Source organism: Helianthus annuus, chromosome 3, assembly GCF_002127325.2.
Source record: "Helianthus annuus cultivar XRQ/B chromosome 3, HanXRQr2.0-SUNRISE, whole genome shotgun sequence".
In the NCBI taxonomy this organism is placed as follows: domain Eukaryota; kingdom Viridiplantae; phylum Streptophyta; class Magnoliopsida; order Asterales; family Asteraceae; genus Helianthus; species Helianthus annuus.
In genome coordinates, this window is record NC_035435.2 from 18,632,429 (window position 1) to 18,649,652 (window position 17,224).

Here is a 17,224-nt window from a genome sequence, read left to right on the forward strand (position 1 = left end):
AGACCACCCATTGGCTAAGTCGTTGTCCAATGGTGGCTGGAAAAAGTAATGTATACAATACCCCACATACCGGCTGTAATTTGGTGACTACAAATACTTAATTCCTGTAATTATAACTTTGAAAATAACATGCTTTTGAAATCAAATTTGATAAAAGGAGAATGACTCACATTGCAGATTTAATTTGAGCAGAGCCTAGCCTACTGATTAGCCTTTTAACCTAAATTTAATAACATGCACACAATTCGGTTAGTAACTTAATACAACATTTACGATAACTCACGATATTAAACCTTCACATCGAATGACAAAGTGCGATACTTAAACATCCATTCACGCTTGAACTGGATCTGTGTTACTTTCAAGCGGAATTTGATCTCTATATATAGGTTTCAAGTGATATCATTTGGAATAGTTCTTGATTTGGATACCAAGGTGCTGCCGGTTTATCTTGTGATTATAACCAGTGTTAGATCAATATACAAGAGATTTAAATTGATATACAAGCTGTTTCGACCTCAAAATGTATGTTTCCGCCTTTCATTTTGAGTAAAACTCCTCTAAACGACTCGTTTGGGTCACAACACGATCCTACAAGTTTTTTTTGTAGAAAACTGAAAATGGTAAAAACATGAATGTCAAAATTAACAGCATCAACGTCTGCAAGTAGGTAGTTTCTCACGACAACAAAACAAAACATAGTACAACCAACATACTAAAAAACATTGTAGAAAATATAACACGAAATCCAGATAGTAATTCTCGATACCATCTCATCCAGCGCATACAGCTAACATCCGGCGCTTATAGCTTATCCTCAAACTCAGACAGTGGTGTCATCTGCTCCTTCAAACCCTTCCTCTTACGGATCTGGGTCACGAGAGTGCTTTCCTGCGAACCAGCTTCCAACGGATCTGACCCCATCATGTCCCAATGGTCAAACACACACTGTGGGAAAGCTTGACCCGAAGTAGAAGCTCTCAAGGCACCAGAAAACCTGAAGGACTCCACGACTGGAAGATAAGCCTTGATGTTGTACAGTGGGGTACCCGGCCTCTGCATTTCTTCAAACACGTGCCCACGCCTTTGATTAAGCACACTGTAGATTCCACCCAAAGCTTGCTCAGGTCCGGTAAAGTTGGCATGCCGTCCGGTAATTAGTCCAGATCACAATCTCAAAAGCACAACTTAAGGAAGAGTCAGTTAAAGCATAGAGACAGTGTTCAATCCTGGTAATTATGCTGATGCTGATGAACTTAAGGAATCAAGATATCTGATCAAGAGAATTAGAAGATTCCAAGAGCCAGGATGCTGAGATTGAAGATCAATATCCAAGGAGAGGGTATATGTTAGTGCTGATAGAGAAGTCCAAAGACTGATAAAGACTGAAGGTTGCGAAGACTCGACACCAAAGACTTCGTCAATATCCGAGGGGGAGTCTGTTGGTGCACTACGTCTATCGACTTCGTCTTGTATCGAGTCTCGTACTAGATTGTTAGATCAGGGCACGGTGTACGAGAAAATAGGTTTTAGGAGTGTTTGAAGCTGATTTCCTTATTTCGCTTGAACTGGATCTGTGTTACTTTCATGCGGAATCTGATCTCTATATATAGGTTTCAAGCGATATCATTTTGAATAGTTCTTGATTTGGATACCGAGGTGCTGCCGGTTTATCCTGTGATTGTAACCAGTGTTAGATCAATATACAAGAGATTTAAATTGATATACAAGCTGTCTCGACCTCAAAATGTCTGTTTCCGAATTTCATTTTGAGTAAAACTCCTCTGAACGACTCGTTTGGGTCACAACACGATCCTACAAGTTTTTTTTTATAGAAAACTGAAAATGGTAAAAACATGAATGTCAAAATTAACAGCATCAACGTCTGCAAGTAGGTAGTTTTTCACGACAACAAAATAAACACACACTGTGGGAGTGTGCTTTCCTGCGAACCAGTGATGTATTGCAAAATACATCCTTTATTAGTGTATATTTTGTACATTCTATCATTATTTATAGTTTAGTTTTATTTAGATTTACGTACTATTGATCAAAGTTCGTTTTTCCAGGTTTTGATACGTTACGTGGTTGAAAATTGAGTGGAAACGAGCTATATTGTTGAAGCATTACATCTTGGAACAATGTCACAAAGAGTTAGAATGATTCTTGAAAGCTTTTGGGAGTGAAAGTTGATTTCAAGATGCAAGTGGCTGTGAAAAATCGTCACTGGTGTAGCACCACGGGTAGGAGGTTAGTTGCTCATGCTACACCACCAACAATCAACAAAAAAATCTGATATTGGAGGTGCTGGTGTAGCACCAGCACAAAAGGGAAGAACCAGTGGTGCTACACCACTGGGTTGTCTAGCGAAAATTATGTGTTTATGACTAGGGTTTCATATAAAATCTTAAGTCAATGATCATTAAGAGAGACTTACGAACCAAGAACCCTAGGAGACTTTTGAGAGCAGATTTTTGAGGTTTTTGAAGTGTTTTGGCTAACGGGAATCATACGGTTGAAGCTTGGATCGCGAGAGTGAAGATTGTTCGGGTTTTATCTCCCGGTTTTCTTTAATTTCGTGTTTTCAATATTCTCTAATGAATTCTTGTTTTAAATTTGATTTGTTTGCTTTAGACCTCATGATTCTTGGCTAAACCTTAAATACTACCTAGACAAGATGATAGTTTAACTTATGTTTGGATCTTTTAACGGTTTTTATTGATTGATTATGGATTGATTTCTGAAAGTAACGTGTTCTAGATTTTCTGATTTGGTGCGTATGCGTATTTACTTTTGATTGTGGATTGTTTACTGTTTCACATAGATTTTGGTGGATGTCTTTCACATAATAGATCTGTGTTGATTATTTGCATCCTTGCGGGTTCGGGTGATCTTTGGGTAAATCGGCCGATAGCCTTAGAAACAGTAATTAAAATATAATTAGAAGTAAATATTCTGCTTAACTTGTCGCTGAGAGGCTCGAGTTAGTTATTAGGTCGCAGTGCAGTATATAGCTAAATTAGATTTTGAGAGAAGTCGACTTTAGTTCCCTAATTGCGCTTGTGTCTAGTAAACCAAGTTAGAACCTAGAACTGCCTTAGATTGTCGCGCTGAGAGGTAGATAGTCGTATTAGGGCACTTTTAGAGTCGTTAGAGGACTGAGAGGAAATCTAACAGTCGGTATTCATAACAGCCTTGTAGGGTTTCCTAGGTTTTTTCCTGAGAAGGGTCGGGAAGTCTTAGCATTGAAATACCTTAAGGTTTAGTATTTTACGATCCGGGCTCCATACAACAATAAAACCGTTAGAAGTCCATTCACAGTTAAACTGGATTCAAGTCTAGGTAGTCCTTAATCTCATCTGAATTAAAACCCTAGTTTCTGTTCGTGTCTTAGTTTAATTTCAATGTAATCACAATTTTAGGATTTTAGTAAAACCCCCCTTAAAACACAATAATTATTAAGTCGTGTCAGTGTCTAGTCTAAATAGAGTCGTTAACGTAATTCAATAGAGTCCTTGTGGGTTCGACATCCGGACTTACTTTTCTGTGCTAGAGTCGACCGGTACACTTGCCAGTGAGTAGTTTAGTCAGGTTAAAGAGTCTAGATTTTTATTACTTGAGTCTTAATTTAGGGTAATTTTAGTTTAATTAGTTGAATTACTTTTTTCACATCAAGTTTTTGGCGCCGTTGCCGGGGAACTCTTGGCAATTGCGTTAACTGCTTTGTTTGGATTTCAGCTGATATCGTTACGTGCTTTTTGTGTGTTTGTGAGTCGTAGGAGTCCAAGTAGTTTTAGTGTCTTTTTCGTATTTCTTTGAGTCTTTTGTTGGAGTTGACTTACTTGTTTTATTCTTGGTTTTGCAGTTCATGCCCCACACGCGTTCGCAGGGACCAGTGAAGCCACCAATTGACAAGTCTTCCTTCTCCACACCAATCCCTCAGGTTCGAAAACCCCCACCTTCATCTTCAGCCCTTTCTGACTCTACACTTCCATCTAAACCACCGAACTACGACTTCACCCCGAAGTCATCACCCCATAATTCCCCACCACCCTCCCGTCACCCTAGTCCACCACCAGTTCACCAAATGGCCGAAAACCAAACTGTCCACCAGCGTTCCACCGCGGGTTTTACCGCAAACTCACCCATCACCCTTCCTGAAATCACCAATGATAAGTCTTGGCAAATTCCTTCATACATCATGACTGCCATTAACAACTCTTGTCAGTTTCATGGTCGTGATGATGAGGATGCGCCAGCACATATCAACCGTCTCACCCGTCTGTGTAGCACCTTCGGCATCGAAGGTGTGAATCTTGATGCCCGCTATCTCCAAGTCTTCCCCTTTTCGCTTGCTGGCCGCGCAGCCACCTGGCTTGATTCGCAGCTAGCAGGTACTTACACCACTTGGGCTGGACTTAGAGATGCCTTCCTTGCTAAGTATTTCCCACCTGCGAAGGCCTCTCGCCTTCGAGATCAGATCCATTCCTTTAGAATGGAGCCTGACGAACCTTATCACTTAGCTTGGGAGAGGTTTCAAACTTTACTCTCGCGTTGTTCCCAACATGGACTGTCGGATTGGGCCTTAGTAGAAAAATTTTATAATGGTCTTACCCCTGAGTGCAAGGCCCGATTCGACACATCCGCAGGAGGCCACCTAATGGGAAAGAAAACTGTGGCCGACTGCAACGACCTCTTTGAGAGCTTCGCTCATGCTGATATAGATCATAGTGCTACCGGCAGGAATTCCAATCCTGTGATTACTTCCTCATCTTCTCGAGGAGTGAATCAAGTCGTTTCAGACTCAAAGGTAATATCTCAGCTTGACTATATCACCAAAGAGTTGCTAGAAATTAAGAAGAAGGTAGATAGATGCGAGGTTTATAGAGGGGGACATGACACCATAGATTGCCCAACCATCACCCTAGAGCAGGTCGAGTATTTAGCAGGTCAAAATAGGGGTCCAACTAACCCGTTCAACAATAGTAACTCTAATTGGCGTGCTAACAATTATCGCTCCTCAGGTAACCCCCATGGTTTTCCGTCAGGTCAATATCAAAGTAGGGGGCCAGGTTTTTATTCTAGTGGGGGGTCGGGTCAAACAGGTCAATTTGCTAGTTCAGGTTCAGGGGGGCAGTTCAGAGGTGAGGGGTCAAACCAAGAGGTTCAACCTAAGAGTGAGGGGTCAGGTGGTAGTTTTTCTAGGATAGAGGTGTGACATCTCGTATTTTCAATCTTTCCATTTTTGGCAAGTCTACTTGTACTTTCTATTTTTGTAAGTTGTACCTTTGTCGTATTTGATTCTATTCCCAAATTGTACTCGAGACTTGAAATCATAATGAAAATGCATGATTTTATCCATATTTGTGTTTGAATGCTATGTATCGTTGAAACCTGTTGAAACTATATTAAACACGTAAAAACAGTGAAATTTCATCTTAATCTCAGCTCTTAAATTCATCATTGCCAAGAGATTACCCTAAACCGTACAAAAATTGGGAATTTATACGTTAATTCGTTAAAAATATCAAAATTTGGGTTAAAGTGATTCTTATATTATTCTATCAATATTTTAAATAAATAAATTTATAATTAAAAATTAAATAAATAAATATTTTTCTGAAATTTTATTGATTTTTAAGTACTTTGTCAATTAATCTAATCCCGTTAGTGAAAACCCGGTTAAATGAGCCTAATCAGGTTAAGTTTACTAAAGGGCAGCACTAACTGAGTTGGAAAACTCAGTTAGTGGCTAACCCAGTTAGTTACATCTATCAGTTAATAAAAAAATGGCCCTTATGCATCGAGCCGGGATCGAACTCGCGCCCACCCGTTCACAAACAGGTGCCTTAATCAACTGGGTTGTCCTCTTTTCGTTATGAATTCCACAACCGAATTATACTTAACATCTAATTAATGTCGCGAATTTAAACCAAATAACCGCCATGACTGTTCTGTTTCTTCTCCTCCGACCATTCATTTGTTTACCGGAATACGTCCGACTTTCCACCTCCATAACGGACCACCACAACCTCTATTTAAGCTCGATCAATCCTCCTTGTTCGTTCCTTTACCAACCACAAACCGAAACCGGAAACACTTGAACCCGTTCATTGCCGGAATCCGTACACGTATCGCCGGAAACCGCTGCCACCGCCGCTGACCATCTCCGACCACCGCCGTGCCGCCGCCGTCCGGCAACGTTTGCGATTTCTTTACTTTTTCTTTTTTTTATTTTATTTATTAGTTACAGTTTATTTTTATTGTTATTATTATTATTATTAATATTATTATTATTATTATTATTATGTTTATTGTTATTATTATTAATATTATTAAAATTATTAGATAATAATAAAATCAGAATTTACTATTTTCAGAAATATTATTTTAATTCAGATTTGTTAATATTATAACAGAATTTATATTTTAAAATCAGAGATTTAATTTTATTAAAATTTTACTTTATTTATAAAATCAGAATTTATATTTAAAAGCAGATTTAATACTTTATTTTAAAATCAGAATTTTATTTTATAAAATCAGGATTTTTATTGTTATAATATCAGAATTTATTTCAGAATTATTATTTTAACTCAGAAATTATATTATTAAATCAGAATTTCCTATTTAAATCAGAAATTGTATTTTTAATAAATCAGAATTTATTTATAAAATTTCCAGAAATATTATTATTAAATTAATATTTAAACAAGCTGAATTATTATTTATTTTCAGATTTATTGAATTGTTATCTTCAGATTTAATATATTATTTAATCAGAATTTTTATTTTCTGTTTTATTTATTTTCAGAATTTATATTTCAGAATCATTATTTTCTGATTTATTATTTATCTTTAAATCAGAATTTATTTTCAGATTTACTATTTTATTTTATGTAATCAGAATTTTATAGATAGACTTATTATTTATTTAGAATAGAATTGTTATTTTTACAATTAGATTATTTATTCAAGATTATTAATCTAAAATAATTATATACATACCAGAAGTGTTATTTATTTAATCCAACATTTTGTAATTATATTTATAATACTTTGGTAAAATCAATATTTATTTTACTCATTTATTTGTCATATCTTATTAAATATAAAAGGCATACGATTAATAATTAGAAATGTTAATTTTAGTTTATTTTCATGAATGTCTTGTTATTTAATAATCTCCAAAATTCCCAATAGTTAACAAAATCCTTCAAAATTAATAGGGTAATTCTCTTGTGCACATCCTCTTGGGAAATCTTTGATTCTTAATTTTATTCCAAGAAATACGCAACGCACTCTAAGGTGAGTATACTTGACCCATTTTCCATTTTACACTTTTGGGTGTAGTATGCATTTCCTATATCAAAAACACTATGTTAAACATTTTTGCACTATCTATCCACATTCTTGTGAATCTATTTGACTCATGTTAATCATGTTATGCTAATGTTAAACATTTATGGCTGTGTGTTCATTAACTTTGCAAGCCTCCCCTAACAATGGCAGCGCTGTAGGTTGAGAAACGCCCCTCCCATAATATTATGGGTATTGTTAGGTTTTTATTCTATGTTACCACCCTTTCGAGGGTTAGGCTATGTTAATTGCGTTAAACTTTGGTTTGAACACATAGTTTCATCGTTACGAGTATAACTGTTAATATGAAATCAGGTGTTCACGTGGATTTGATCATGTTAAACTATTTTAAATCTATTATGCTGTATTCAAACTTGTATACTCGCCAACATGTGTTGTTGACTTTATTTTAAATGCATACTGCAGGATGAGAAAGTCAAGATTGAAGAATTGATTAGGATGGCTTAGAAACCCACCTAGAAATAAATCATGTTTTATGTTTGTATTTTCTCTTTATGACATTTGTATGAAACTTTGAAAATTTTAATAAATGAAATTTTAATTATTGTCACATTTAGTGTTATGATGTCTTTGAACAGTTTGTACGTCTCATCCCGATGTTTCCGCCATCGGTTGGGGTGTGACAAGAGGACCTTCTTTCCCAGTTATTGGTTAAGGATCAGGCTACCCAACGTACCTTAGAGGACCACGCTACGCTTTTAAAGAATAATCATTCAAGCTTCTTAGACCTTCAAAGGCAAGTTGGGGATATTGCACGCCAGTTGCAAGAACGACCTCCCGGTCAATTCTCGGGCAACACAAAACCCAACCCATTTGGCTCTTTGAAGGCAATTTGGACCCGTAGTGGTAGGACCTTAGGAGAGGTAGTGAGACCCGAGAGTGTTGAGATAGAAGATGAGGACCCCGTAGATGAGGAGATTGAAATGGAGGCGCCCGGTAAAGTGCAACCTAGGTTAATCCCAGAAAGTACCGCACACACCGGGGGTACTTCAAGTGAGAAGAGTGTAGGAAAGAGACCCGTTGAAGTTATCCCATCACCCAATGTTGATATTTCCCGTGCTCCGTTTCCTTCCCGCTGTCACACCCCAACCGATGGCAGAAACATCGGGATGAGACGAACAAATTGCTCAAAACATCATAACACTACATGTGACAATATAATTAAATTTCATTTATTAAAATTGAAAAGTTTCATACATTGTCATAAAAGGAAATAACAAACATTAAACATAGTTTATTTCAAAAGTGGGTTTCTAGGCCATCCTATTCATTTCTTCAAATCTTGACTTTCTCACCCTGCAGTATGCATTTAAAATAAAGTCAACAAAACATGTTGGCGAGTATACAAGTTTGATAATAGTATAATATGATTGAAATAGTTTAACATGCTCAAATCCACGTGAATACATGATTTCATATTAACAGTTATACTCGTAACGATGATATCTATGTGTTCAAACCAAAGTTTAACGCAATTAACATAGCCTAACCCTAGAAGGGTGGTAAATGAGTAACATAGAATAAACCTAACAATACCCATAATATTATGGGAGGGGCGTTTCTCAACCTACAGCGCTGCCATTGTTAGGGGAGGCTTACAAAGTTAATGAACACACAGTCATAAATGTTTAACAGTAGCATAACGTGATTAACATGAGTCAAATAGATTCACATGAAATGTGGATTGAGGGTGCAAAAATGTTTAACATAGTGTGTTTGATATAGAAATGCATACAGCACCCAAAATGTGATAAAATAGAAAATGGGTCATGTATACTCACCTTAGGTTGCGTTGCGTTTTTTTCTTGGAAAAGATTAAGAATCAAGAGTTTGCCCAAGTGGATGTGCACAAGAGATTTACCCTATTAATTTTGAGGATTTGTTAAATATTGGGAATTTAAAGGTCATTTAAATAACAAGGCATTTATAAACTAATATTAACATTTTTAAAATAATAATCATATGTCTCATTTTTATAGTTTGTATTTAATAATGTCAAATTTATTTTTATAAATAAGTGGATATAATAATACTGATTTTTATATGATATAATATTTCTGATTTTACCAATATATTATAACTATCATTTCTAAAATTCTGGATTATAAATAATAATAATTCCTGATTATTATATATTTAAAAATAATAATTTCTGATTTGTATAAAATAATAATTCTGTTTGTTATATAAAAATTCTGATTTAAAATGAAATAATAAATCTGATTATTATATAATAATAATTCTGATTTACATATATAAACTGATAATTCTGATTTAAATAAACTAATAAGTCTGTTTATTATATAAAATAATAATTCTGATTTTTGATTTTATAAATTACTAATTCTGATTTAAATAAAATAAATAATAATTCTGATAAAATCTGGTTATTATATAACATAATAATAATAAGTCTGATTATTATATAACATAATAATTCTGATTTAAATAAAATAGTAAATCTGATTAATTATAAAATAAAAATTCTGATATTTATATAAATAATTCTGATACTAATATTAAATAAAATTCTGATTATTAACAATAATAATAATAATATTGATAAATCTGATTAATAATATTAATAATAATAATACTAATAATAATAATAATAATAACAAATATTACAGAAACCGAAAATATAAAAGAAGCAGGAAAAGAAAGAAACGAAATCGGTACCGGCGACGGCAGGCGGTGGTGGCTGACGATTCCCGGCAACCTCCGGCGAAGGTGTAAACGAAGGTGCGGGTCGGTGCGGTATCGATAGCGAACGGGTTGGTTATGGTTTCGATAGTGAGGGATTGTTCGATGTTCGTTTCGGTGATCGGATGTGAAAGGAACCGTTTGTGTTTGAGATTTGGTCGGGTGTTATAAGGGAGATGCATAACATCGATCGGTCTCCTTCAGTTACGAGCATGAAGGGTCAGGTTTCCGGTAAAACGTATCAACCGTCGAAGAAGATGAATCATTTGGCGGTTTAAGTTTAAATTCGCGTAATTAATTTGTTTTTAAATGCAATTAAATTGCGATATCTGTCGGATGAGGCATGCCCGGCCGAGTGGTAGAGACGTTTGTGTGTGAGGCGAGAGACCCGGGTTCGAACCGCACAAGGGCCGGTTCTCACCCAGGAGACCCCCTTTTTGCCATCAGTTAGTTTGACTAACTGGGTTAGCCACTAACTGAGTTTTCTAACTCGGTTAGCGCTGCCCTTTGATAAAGTTAACCCAGTTAGCTGATTTAACTGGGTTTTCACTAACTGAGTTAGTTTAAACTAACCAAACTAAACAACATCACTAAAATTTCAATTTAATATATTTATTTATTTAATTTTAATTACTAATTTACTTATTTAAAATATTAATAAAATAATATAAAAATTATTTTAACCCAAATTTTGATATTTTTACCGAATTAACGTATAAATTCCCGATTTTTGTACGGTTTAGGGTAATCTCTTGGAAATGATGAATTTGAGAGCTGAGATTAAGATGTATTTTCATTATTTTTACGTGTTTAACATTGTTTCAACATGTTTTTAATTGTTTTGACGATACATAGTATCCAAACACAAATATGAATAAAGTAATGCACTTTCGTTATGATTTCAAGTCTCGAGTACAATTTGGGAATAAAACCAAATACCACAAAGGTACAACTTACAAAAATAGAAAGTACAAGTAGACTTGTCAAAAATGGAAAGATTGAAAATACGAGGTGTCACAGTCTCCCCTACTTTAGGAGATTTCGTCCTCGAAATCTTAAGAAGAAGACTGATCGAAGAGATGTGGATACTTTGCCATCATGTCACTTTTGAGTTCCCAAGTAAACTCAGCACCACGCTTGCCTTCCCATCGTACTTTTACAATGCGAATTTTGCTGCGTCTGAGCTGCTTGGTACCTTGATCCACAATTTCAACTGGTCTTTCCACGAAATGAAGCGTATCGTTGATTTGCAAGTCGTCGACTGGGACATGAAGTCCTTCATCAGCTAGACATTTCTTGAGATTTGAAATGTGAAATGTCGGATGAACGTTACTCAGTTCCTGTGGTAGATCCAGCAAATACGCTACCTTTCCAACTCGTTCGAGGATTTTGAAAGGTCTAACGTAACGAGGGGCAAGTTTACCCTTTTTACCGAATCGAACAACCCCTTTCCATGGAGATACTTTAAGTAATACTTGATCCCCAACATTGAATTCCATGGGTTTGTGCCCTTTATCTGAATAACTCTTTTGTCGATTCCTGGCCTTGAGTAAATTGTCACGGATTTGAAGAATCTTGTCCGTGGTTTCTTGAATAAGCTCAGGACCAGTAAATTACTTATCACCAATTTCGTGCCAACTGATTGGTGATCGACATTTTCGCCCATATAACGCTTCGAATGGGGCCATTTGAATGCTGGAGTGATAGTTGTTATTGTACGAGAATTCGACCAGACGCAAATGCACATCCCAACTACCTCCAAAATCAATGACATAGGATCGAAGCATATCTTCGAGAGTTTGAATGGTACGCTCAGTCTGTCCATCTGTTTGAGGATGGAAGGCTGTACTAAGATTTAAATGAGTACCCATGGCTGATTGAAAAGTTTGCCATAGGCGAGACGTGAAACGACCATCACGGTCTGAAATGATGTCACGAGGTATGCCATGACGACAGATGATTTCATCAGTATAGACTCGAGCAAGTTTTTCAACTTTGAAGTCTTCCCGAATAGGTAAGAAATGGGCTGACTTGGTCAAACGATCAACGATGACCCAAATACTATCATTACCAGATGAGGTTCGAGGAAGTTTAGTTATAAAATCCATTGCAATACTATCCCACTTCCAAACAGGAATTTCTGGTTGTTCAAGCAAACCAGAGGGACGCTGATGCTCTGTTTTAACCTTCGAGCAGGTAAGACATTTTGAGACATACAAGGCTATATCATTCTTCATACCAGGCCACCAATAAGATGTTCGAAGATCATGATACATCTTATCAGCACCAAGATGTATTGAGTATTTAGACTTATGAGCCTCGTTCATGATAAATTCACGAAGATTGTCGCGATTTGGTACCCAAATGCGATTAAGATAATATTGAAGTTCGTCTGATTTCGTCACAAGTTGATCCATAGAGGCACCACGGATTTCGACGAGCAGACTTCCTTCGTTAGCTGATGCAAACTGTGCCTCACGAATACAATTGTGAAGGTCACTTGACACTTGAAAACAACGCATACGATAGGAATGAGTCTTACGACTCAGGGCATCAGCTACGACATTCGCCTTTCCAGGATGGTAGCGAATTTCGCAGTCATAGTCGTTAAGTAATTCCACCCAACGACGTTGACGCATATTTAGTTCTTTTTGATTGAATATATGTTGTAGACTTTTGTGATCAGTGTATACAACACATTTCGTACCATAGAGGTAGTGACGCCATATTTTTAATGCGAAAACGACTGCACCAAGTTCAAGATCATGAGTAGTGTAATTTTTCTCATGAATCTTTAATTGGCGAGAAGCGTACGCAATGACCTTGCCTCGTTGCATAAGGACGCAACCAAGACCACGATTTGATGCATCGCAATATACTACGAAGTCATCATTACCGTCAGGTAGGGTTAAGATAGGAGCATTGCAAAGCATGTCCTTGAGGGTTTGAAAAGCTTCTTCCTGCTCGTGACCCCAAACGAAAGGTTTTTCCTTTTGGGTCAACATAGTGAGGGGAACAACTATCTTAGAAAAATTTGAGATGAATCGACGGTAGTAACCCGCCAATCCTAGGAATGAACGAATTTCTGATGGGTTTTTAGGTGCAATCCAACTTTTGACAGCTTCAATTTTAGCAGGGTCGACATAAATACCTTTTTCGCTAACGACATGTCCAAGGAATTGGACTTCCTTGATCCAGAATTCACACTTTGAGAACTTTGCGTATAAACGTCCACTTCGCAAAAGTTCGAGTATGAGACGTAAATGACGCTCGTGATCGACTCGAGATTTTGAATAAATTAGGATGTCATCAATGAAGACAATCACGAATCGATCTAGATAAGGTTTGCAAACACCATTCATCAAATCCATGAACACGGCGGGCGCGTTAGTCAGACCAAAAGGCATGACTACGAACTCGTAGTGTCCATAGCGTGTTCGAAATGCGGTTTTTGGGATATCCTCTTCGAGGACACGAAGTTGATGATAGCCAGATCGAAGATCGATCTTGGAGAAATAACTTGCACCTTGGAGTTGATCAAAGAGGTCGTCGATGCGAGGTAGTGGATATCGATTTTTGATAGTAAGCTTGTTGAGCTCTCGATAATCGATACACATTCGAAATGAACCATCTTTCTTTTTAACGAATAGAACAGGAGCACCCCAAGGAGAGGTACTGGGTCGAATGAAACCCTTGTCAAGAAGCTCCTGAAGTTGGCTGGAGAGCTCTTGCATCTCAGAGGGTGCAAGGCGATAGGGAGCTCGTGCAACAGGAGTTGCACCAGGCACAAGGTCGATACGAAAGTCAACTGATCGAGGAGGAGGAGGACCAGGTAAATCCTCAGGAAAAATTTCTGGGAATTCACGCACAACTGGAAAATCGCGTACGCATTTTCCCTTGCCCTTTTCTTCCACTACGTGGGCTAAAAAGGCAAAGTACTTTTTACGTAAGTATTTATTCGCTTGTGTGCACGACATTAGCTTTAGACCTTTGGAAGGTCGATCCCCATAAACATGTAGGGTATCGCCTGATGGAAGAGGCAAACGAACGTATTTTTCGAAACAGGCAATTTCAGCATAGTTCTTTCGAAGCCAATCCATGCCTACTATGATATCGAAACTACCCAACTCCATGGGTATGAGGTCAATTGAAAAGGCATGATCATTCAAAGTGAGAGTACAATCACGAAGAACAGAATCGACACGAATAGACTTGCCATTGGCAACTTCGACTGGGAATGACTTAGGTAGTTTTGAGCGTGTGCATTTTAACAATGGTTCAAATTCTACAGATACAAAACATTTATCTGCACCAGTATCAAATAAAATAGAAGCATACAAATTATTAACGAGGAACGTACCGTTCACGACCTCATTGTCGTTGCGCGCTTGCTGAGCATTGATAACAAATGCACGGCCTTGTGGTGCCTTCTGCTGTAAATCTTGCCTCAATTGAGGACACTGAGGTCGTAGGTGAGTTGGATCCCCACATTTGAAACATGCCCTGACCACATTTGCTGGCTTTGAGTTTTGGGTTGTCGTTGGGTTATTGCGACAGTATGCTGCCAAATGCCCATAGCGATTGCAGGAGGTACAGTGTCTACATGGGCTCGTAGTTGGGTGATGAAAGTGGCAAGTGGTGCACTTAGGGTTTGTTCCTGTGTATTGCTTCTTTTCTGGGTTTGCTGGGTTAGGTTTTGGATTTTCAACTGGTGTAACAGCGTTGCAAACTGAGGATTGGTGAGCACGCTTCTTTCCCCTATTGTTGTGGGTGATTTGATGAGCGGGTTTTGAGGAGGACATAGGTTTAGATGCTGCTGCGACTTGTTTATCACGAACTCGATTATTATTCAAACTTGCCGCAAGGCGATACACATTCTCAATATTATCCAACCTAGCCGCCTCGATGGTATCACGCATCGTAGGAGGCAACCCATTGATATACTTCCGAATGATGCGTTCTGTGGTCAACACCAAATGAGGCACGATAAAACACAACTGCTTGAACCGGGTAGTGTATGCAAGGTTTTCATCCCCAACTTGTTTGAGGGTCCAAAACTCTTCTTCTAACTTCTGCTGCTCATGAGGAGGGCAGAATTCCTCCATCATAAGCTGCCTGAGCTCTTCCCAAGACAACGCGTAAGCTAGCTCATTGGATCGAATGTTTCTCTCGTTAGTCCACCAGTCTAGTGCCCTGGCTTGGAAAACACCAGTGGCACCTCGCACCTTGAGTTCCTCTGGACATTCACTATTTATGAACGTGACTTCCATGCTGTCAAACCATTCCAACATAGCTGTCACTCCATCCTTCCCAGTGAAAGTTTTGGGGTTACAGGCAGTGAAGTGTTTGTAGTTGAACGAGACTGGTTTAGGCTGTACTACGTGAGAATCGCCAGAATGATTGGGAGTGCTGGAGGCTTGAATCTCAGACACTATCTTTGGCACGATTCTGGCAATCTGATTTGCCATGAACGTCAGCATTTTCTTTTTGGAGTTAGCCTTGGATTTTCTGGGAGAGTGAGAGTACTGACGAGATGACGACATCTAGAAATTCAAAACAAGGAATGGATGAGACTTTTAATCATAATGTTTTTGTTTAGGAAAAATTGATTTCATGTATGCATCACATAGCACATTGTTTTTCACATAAATTGTCAAATAGTTTCACATAGAATAACATAGTATTGCACATAGAATAACATAATGTTACACATAGAATATCATGTATAATGAAAGCAAGATAAATTTAGTTTGTTCACGAAGGAGTAATTATTAATTGTTTTAGATTGCGATAATAACGTGATTCGTGTTCCCAAACTTGAAATGAAGATAACGCTCAAATGTAATCACATGATAATTGAGATAACATAAAAAGAGATGTATCATAAAAATATGGATTGTCACGGAACGTAACATAAGACTATTCCAAAGTGAATCGAAATCCTTTTCGAATTAAGGAGACGTGCTTTGGCCTAATAGACAAATACTCTCATCGAGGAGCGACTAACGATATTTGTCCTTCCAGTTACTACACGTCCTTAATCGATTGGGAAAATCGAAACTTTGGCGAGATTGAAAATCAAGGAATGGGACTAGTTAACAAGATGCGAGTTTCACCTCTAACTTGATAACATCGTACCCTGATGTGGTTGGTACTCATCCAAAGATGAGGGTCCACTAGAATATGAAATGGAAATTCCCATCAAGGTATGGATGTCACTCCTAACTTGAGGGTAGATTTCGTGCAAAAATCAAATTTAAGCTGAATGAAAATCATCACCAAATATGGGAATCACCCCTGTTTTGATGAATCATTTCGATTGTGTTACATGAGTGTCTTCACAGCTTCCATGTGTGTATTGTGTTAGCCTTAGGAAAGGCTTGTATATTAGAAGTCCAAAAGAATAGAGGGAAGCAAGGAAGAGAGAAGGGAATATTGTCTTAAACAGCAAATAAATGAGAAAGCTCCTAAACTATAGACTAGGTAAAAGCATTCCTACTTTTCCTAATTCCCTATAGTTATGGCTCTGATACCAATCTGTCACACCCCAACCGATGGCGGAAACATCGGGATGAGACGAACAAATTGCTCAAAATATCATAACACTACATGTGACAATATAATTAAATTTCATTTATTAAAATTGCAAAGTTTCATACATTGTCATAAAAGGAAATAACAAACATTAAACATAGTTTATTTCAAAAGTGGGTTTCTAGGCCATCCTATTCATTTCTTCAAATCTTGACTTCCTCACCCTGCAGTATGCATTTAAAATAAAGTCAACAAAACATGTTGGCGAGTATACAAGTTTGATAATAGTATAATATGATTAAAATAGTTTAACATGCTCAAATCCACGTGACTACATAATTTCATATTAACAGTTATACTCGTAACGATGATATCTATGTGTTCAAACCAAAGTTTAACGCAATTAACATAGCCTAACCCTAGAAGGGTGGTAAATGAGTAACATAGAATAAACCTAACAATACCCATAATATTATGGGAGGGGCGTTTCTCAACCTACAGCGCTGCCATTGTTAGGGGAGGCTTACAAAGTTAATGAACACACAGTCATAAATGTTTAACAGTAGCATAACGTGGTTAACATGGGTCAAATAGATTCACATGAAAT